This window comes from Zalophus californianus, chromosome 14 (genome assembly GCF_009762305.2).
Source record: "Zalophus californianus isolate mZalCal1 chromosome 14, mZalCal1.pri.v2, whole genome shotgun sequence".
NCBI lineage: Eukaryota > Metazoa > Chordata > Mammalia > Carnivora > Otariidae > Zalophus > Zalophus californianus.
In genome coordinates, this window is record NC_045608.1 from 5,296,924 (window position 1) to 5,303,453 (window position 6,530).

The 6,530-nt window shown below is 48.1% G+C and overlaps 4 non-coding genes across 4 annotated transcripts; 3 read left to right on the top strand and 1 right to left on the bottom strand.

The window, feature by feature from the left end:
• Window positions 1–1,178: 1,178 nt before the first annotated feature.
• TRNAA-UGC lies at window positions 1,179–1,250 on the bottom strand. Its single transcript has one exon. It is a non-coding gene; the product is annotated as a tRNA-Ala (tRNA).
• A 249-nt stretch (window positions 1,251–1,499) lies between these two features.
• TRNAD-GUC lies at window positions 1,500–1,571 on the top strand. Its single transcript has one exon. It is a non-coding gene; the product is annotated as a tRNA-Asp (tRNA).
• A 1,694-nt stretch (window positions 1,572–3,265) lies between these two features.
• Window positions 3,266–3,338, top strand: TRNAF-GAA. The gene has a single exon. It is a non-coding gene; the product is annotated as a tRNA-Phe (tRNA).
• A 511-nt stretch (window positions 3,339–3,849) lies between these two features.
• TRNAD-GUC lies at window positions 3,850–3,921 on the top strand. The gene has a single exon. It is a non-coding gene; the product is annotated as a tRNA-Asp (tRNA).
• The last annotated feature ends 2,609 nt before the right edge of the window (window positions 3,922–6,530 follow it).

Below are 6,530 nucleotides of genomic sequence, written 5' to 3' on the forward strand. Positions count from 1 at the left end.
GAGATAATCACCTCACATCTGTCAGAATGGCTAAAATTAACAGAAGAAACAACAGGTGTTGGCGAGGATGCAGAGAAAGGGGAATCTTCCTGCACTGTTGGTGAGAATGCAAATTGGTACAGCCACTCTGGAGAACAATATGGAGGGTCCTCAAAAGCTCAAAACAGAACTACCCCACAATCCGGCAATTGCCTACTAGGTATTTACCCAAAGGATACAAAAATACAGATTTGAAGGGATATTTGCACCCCAATGTTTATAGCAGCATTATCAACATTACCCAAACTATGGAGAGAGCCCAAATGTCCACCAGCTGAGGAATGGATAAAGAAGATGTATATATGTACCATGGAATATTACTCAGCCACTAAAAAGAATGAAATCTTGCCATTTGCAATGACATGGATGGAGCTAGAGTGTATTATGTTAAGTGAACTAAGTCAGAGAAAGACAAATACCATGTGATCTCACTCGTCTGTGGAATTTAAGAAAGGAAACAGTTGAACACATGGGAATTGGTGGGAGGAGGAGAGAGGGAAACAAACCAGAAGATTCTCTTCACAATAGAGAACAAACAGGGTTGATGGAGGGGGCGGGAGGGGGATGGGGTAGATGGGGGATGGTTATGATGAGCGGTGGGTGTTAAATGTTAGGTGATGAATCACCGAATTGTACTTCTGAAACCAGTATTTCACTGTATGTTAACTCAAAGGAGAGGGTGCTTGGGTGGCTCAGTTGGTTAAGCGACTGCCTTGGGCTCAGGTCTTGATCCTGGAGTCCCGGGATCGAGTCCCACATCGGGCTCCCTGCTCGGCGGGGGTCTGCTGCTCCCTCTGTGCTGTCTCTCATTCTTGCTCTCTCAAATAAATAGATAAATATTTTAAATAGTTAATTAATTAATTAATTAAATTTAAAGGAGAAAAAAAATCACTGCCTGACAGCTCGAATAACTAGTAGGAGTGTAAAAACGCAGATTCCTGGGCCTACCTCTGTTCAACCGGCATCTCCAAGGGGGAGGGAGTTACCTGAGCGTCCGCATATGGGAGCAGGCCAGGGAGGTTTCCTGGCGCTGCCCCGGGCGTGCGAGCTTATTTCTCAGACCCACTAATTGGTAGCATCTGGGTCTTCCTTCCTGCTTTGCCCTCCAGTGTGGCGACTTGATTTTAAGCAAGAAAAGGTGGAGATGCCGGGGATTGAACCCGGGGCCTCATACATGCAAAGCATGCGCTCTACCACTGAGCTACATCCCCTGACCGCGAGAGCCATCTTCTCGGAATGAGGATATCGGAAGGCACACCTTCGTCCCTTTTGTGCGTTTCTTCCCTCGCAGAGGTTCAGTGTCTCATCGATTCCGAGAGGCCTCTTTGCGCCCAGGAAAGTCCATCAGCCAGAGGCACTAGGCGCTTCATCTGTAAAAGCCCAAGGGGAACGGACAGGTGCAGTGGCAGGACAGCTCTATGTCTATATGAATTGAACCAGACAAACCCTAGCACGGCTCGTCCTCGTTAGTATAGTGGTGAGTATCCCCGCCTGTCACGCGGGAGACCGGGGTTCGATTCCCCGACGGGGAGGCTGCTCAATCGTTTTAACAGTAAAACAGGTTTTCCCGGCATTCTTCTTAGGCATTACAGGAGCATGCTGCGGGGTTCTCCATAGGTTCCCTCTTAACGTATAAGATATGTGTATATCGTGACCGTGTTATTTCTAATTCCGACGGGCATTACAGTAACGATAATAGCTGGTAACTCTATAGCTCTTACCACGCACGGGGGCATTGACAAGCACAGGTGTGCACTCCTGTGATACCGGCAGGGGCTACCTGGTCATGTCAGGCAGGTGAGGAAGTGCACGCCGAGAGAGCAGCTCCGAAACTTGCCCACGGTTGCATCAATCACAGTCTTCTTGGGACACTGGTTACCTCTGGAAGGAAGGACTGGCATTGGTGGGAACCACTCTCACCTTCCATTCTGTACCTGTTTGCACTGTTTGAATTTTATTTTTCTCCCTCCCTCCCTCCCTCCTTCCTTCCTTCCTTTTTCTCTTCTTTCCTTCCTTTGTTCCTTATTCGGTTTTTACCAAAATGATACACTTAAATGGTTTTTAAAGTACTACAGAGGTAGGGGTTGCGCAGCATTGTCAATGTACTAAATGCTACCAAATTGTTTACTTTGAAATGGTTATTTTTATATTTTGTGAATTTCACCTCAATTTTAAAAAACTACTTAAAAAAAAAAAGATCAAGACTCGTTTAGGGAAGAAAGGAATGGAAGGGGTGGATGGGAGTGTGTAAATGGCTTCAGCCCATTCAGAAAGCGCCTGGAAAGCTGTACGTTCCACCAACTAACTTGATGATCCCGTGCATGAAATTTTGCCTTTAGGGAAAGGATGCAAAAGGAAAAGCCTACGTACAAACAACCTTGGTTTATTTTGCTTCTTAGCATTGTTATTATACGGAATATCTGGTTAGTGTATTTGTGACTGGGCCAGGGGATCATTAGGTGCTTAGCAAAAACACTTATTAAATGACTTCATCATGAAGCCTCCCCACTCCACATCCTCTCCCAGACATCACTCCCCTTCCATTTCCCCAAAGGAGGGGAAGCAGGGAGCCCCAAACCTGGACGACAACCTGTTGATTTCTTCATGCCTTGAAGCTGAGCAGGTGCCACAGGTATGGCGGCCATGCTTGGAGGCTGGATCTGAGTCACTCACTGCCCCGAGGAAATCACAAACCGGCCAATGTGTCCTCCACACGCCTTGGCTGGTCAGCATCCCTGTCACACCTTAGGCTGCTTGGGGAGTTGCACCCATAGGGTGACCTTGTTCCTATCACAAAGAAGAGAGCTTGAGAAAGTGGAGTTCTGAGCCAGGTACCTACCGTTCGTTCATTCATTCATTTGTTCATTAATTCAAAACATATTTATTAAGCACCTACTACGTGCCAGGTACTGTTCTAGACCTTGAGGGATACAAAATTGACCCTCAGGGGTCTGTCATTTTAACTGGGCAGACAGAGAATGGACAAGGAAAAACAATGTGTAAGCTAACAGTAAGCAGTAGGGGGTTGGGGTCGTGCTGGGAGGCGTGATCGGGGAGGTCGTCCTCGGAGGCGGTGACCTTGAAGGACGAGAAGGAGTAGGTGCCTGCGAGCCTGGCAGGCATGCGTCCCAGCTGATCCCGCACTCCCCGCATCGATCCCCAGGCGGAGCGCCCAGGGCTGGCAGCACGACCAGGAGGAGCCGATCGGAGCGCAACAGCACCGGCCGCCGAAATAGCTCAGTTGGGAGAGCGTTAGACTGAAGATCTAAAGGTCCCTGGTTCGATCCCGGGTTTCGGCAGCTCAGTTTTCCTTTTTTCTTTTCCCCCCAAGTGAAAAGGGCTTAAAAAAAACAACACATGAAGAGACGAAGAGAAAAGAGACGACATTAATTCTTTCCAATAAGTTAACGGGTTTCAGTTTATTTAAAAAAGCTCCGAGCGGTATCCATGGGAAACCAGAGCGGAGGGAAACTTCCTTGCAATCTGGGGAATTCCAGGAAGGCTGTGTTTTTCCTGATTCCTTTGCTCCTCTTTCGTAAACGTGTGCTAATCTCTGTTACATGTTTGCTGATGTCTGCTCGTTAATTTTGGCTTCCAGTTTATTAATTTCTGTTCCCCGAATCCTCGCGACTGAATTAAGGACGGAGCAGGGAACAGCCTCTCTAAGGCGGAGTTAAATCGAGGGGGACTTTTGTTCTTCAGTTTTGAAGAAAAAAGAAGAAAACATGGAACCCTTTGATGTGTATTGATACTCAGCGGAATTTGTATGTGCCTTAAAAAGAGTACCTGAAGGCAGGCTTACAGAGCCGGTCCTCGTTAGTATAGTGGTGAGTATCCCCGCCTGTCACGCGGGAGACCGGGGTTCGATTCCCCGACGGGGAGGCTGTGAGGCGTGTTTTTATCCTCATTTCATATTTTTTCCATTTTTCTCCCAAACTAAATTTTTCCACTTTTGCAGAAACTCCTTACTTTGGGAAGATCAACCTGACTAGCCGTCGAGATTCAGTGTGGCAGGCGTCCATCGAGGACCCGGCTGCAGTCACTGTCCTGCTCCCCAGTGTCACATGGTTAGGAGAAAGAAGACCAAGTTCTCGCCCTGCCTGCCGCGGTATTTCCATGGCCTGCATGCCCACAGCGCGGCTGTGAAGTGCTCGGTTTGGACGGTGCTGTCCCGGAACAAGACTGCCAACTTCCAAGGCCAGGAAACGCTCCTTCTGTCGCAAATAATTCCATCCTCTTGTATCTTGCTCGGGGCCCAGGCTGGCCCTTAAAAAAAGGTTTATGGATTTCGGGCAGGAGGTAGGGGGACGCTGCACTGAAACGTCTTCTTGTCTTAACTCCATTGCAGACTCCTTCCTGAGTAGCTGTCAGCCTTCCCAGGCCCCTACTCTTTTCATTTGTTTGTCTGGGTTCTCCCCGCCCCCACACAAGCCAGGTACTGTTCTAGGCACTGGGGCTGTAGCGGGAACCGGAGTGGCCTGGCCCCTGCCCTACTGAGCTTATGACACAGACAATAAACAAATGCTATAAAAACAGTCTCCCGGAGTGATAACTGCTGTGAAAACAAAACAAAACAAATGGGAGGGTGTACAAGGGAGTGTGTGGAATGGGCAGGCCCCATTAGTGATGTGTCCCAGAAGGTCCTGCGGAAGACCTGGACAATGAGAAGGAGCCACTCACCAGAAGATCTGGGGAGCACCCCTGCTGGCAGAGGAAAGGGCAAGTGCAAAGGCCCTGAGGTGGAAAGAAGGGGTCGTGCCTGCGGAACAGCAAGGAGACAAGTGTGCCCACAGGAGGGGGAGAGAAGGAAGGGATAAAGTCAGAGAAGTGGATCAGAGGGCCTTGAAGGCCAGACTAAGGAGTTTGGATTCGACTTTAGGGTTTTATGCAGAGAGGAAGCACAGTCAGGTTTGTTTTGAGCAGAGTAGTGTGGCAAGAGAGAAAAGAGGGGCACCTGCTGAACCAAACACAATTCCTTAGCTTGTTACCAAAGCGTGTCCAAAATGTCACCTATGGCCAAGGCCTCTCCCCACCAGAGTTCACATAATAACAACGGCATTTACCATCCTGAGAACCCACACTAGGGCCAGACCTTGTAGCAGGCACTGTTCCAAACATTCCGGGCGTAGCTGCTCAATGGCCGCACCCACCTTAGGGAGTAGGCACTACTCAGATCTCCATTTTATGGATGAGGCCCAGGGAGGTGAGGATATGAAATCACAGATGCCAGTCTGGTGTCCTGGGCTCCAGCTCAGTTAGGCCTTTACCCGAGGAGGGTGTCAGGCATCAGCGGGCCATAAGGGAGCTGACTGGACCAAGGTGGCAGGACAGTTCGGGGTGTGTTCTCCCCATCACAGTAAGTGACTGTTTCCTGCCAGGAAAGCTCAAGCGCTGGTGGAAAGAGGTGAAGCCCCCGTTTTCTGCCCTCTCCTTGCCTTCAGCCGTTCCTTCACCCCTGAGTGACCCCCTGAGGACCTGGAGGATGTGATATAGACATATTCTCTCCCCTGCTGTGCTTCATAAGCACTCTGCACAGCTGTGCTAAGTGACAGTTTAAAATGGTTCTTTTCAGTGGGCTATGCAAAGCGATTCCTCCCTCAAAGCCATGATTCTGGAGCTGGATCTGTTTCTTTTTAATTTGCTTATTTTTATATTTAGAAGAGTTCTCTGGGAGATGGGCAGGTCTGCAAACCTCAGGCTTACTGAAGACTGGATTTTTTTAGTTTTTCTTGTAGTGTTCCATGATTCATTGTTTGCGTATAACACCCAGTGCTCCATGCAGAACGTGCCCTCTTTAATACCCATCACCAGGCTAACCCATCCCCCCTCTAGAACCCTCAGTTTGTTTTTCAGAGTCCATCGTGTCTCATGGTTCATCTCCCCCTCCTATTTCCCCCCCTTCATTCTTCCCCTCCTGCTGTCGTCTTCTTCTAACATATAATGTATTATCTGCTTCAGAGGTACAGATCTGTGATTCAACAAGACTGGATACTTTTTATTAAGTCTTTTGATTCCAGTATAGTTAACATACAGTGTTATGTTAGTGTCAGGTGTACAATACAGTGACAACACTTCTATACGTCACCTGGTGCGCATCACGACAGGTGCGCTCCTCAGTCCCTCCCCATCACCTATTTCACCCTGGAATGGTTTTAAAGGACTGGCAACCAGACATTTCTGGATAGAGGTGTAATTAGGGCAACACCCTTATTTATTGGAAAGAAACTCATTTTCCTTCCCTTCTTTTCCGTGATGAGCAACATTCAAAAAATAGGTCAATTTCCCTTTGTTCCTTAGTCCTGAAAGCAGCTAGAATTTCAGCTGCAGGGCTATACAGAATGGGCCTATTTGGGAATATTTATTTTGGTTTGCTTATGCTAACCCCCAACACACATTTAATTATACAAAATTTTAACTTAGGAAAACAGGGGGAAAAAAATCTCAAGTATAGAGTATAGCAGAGAAATTCAGAGAACAAGGCAAAAGGGGAG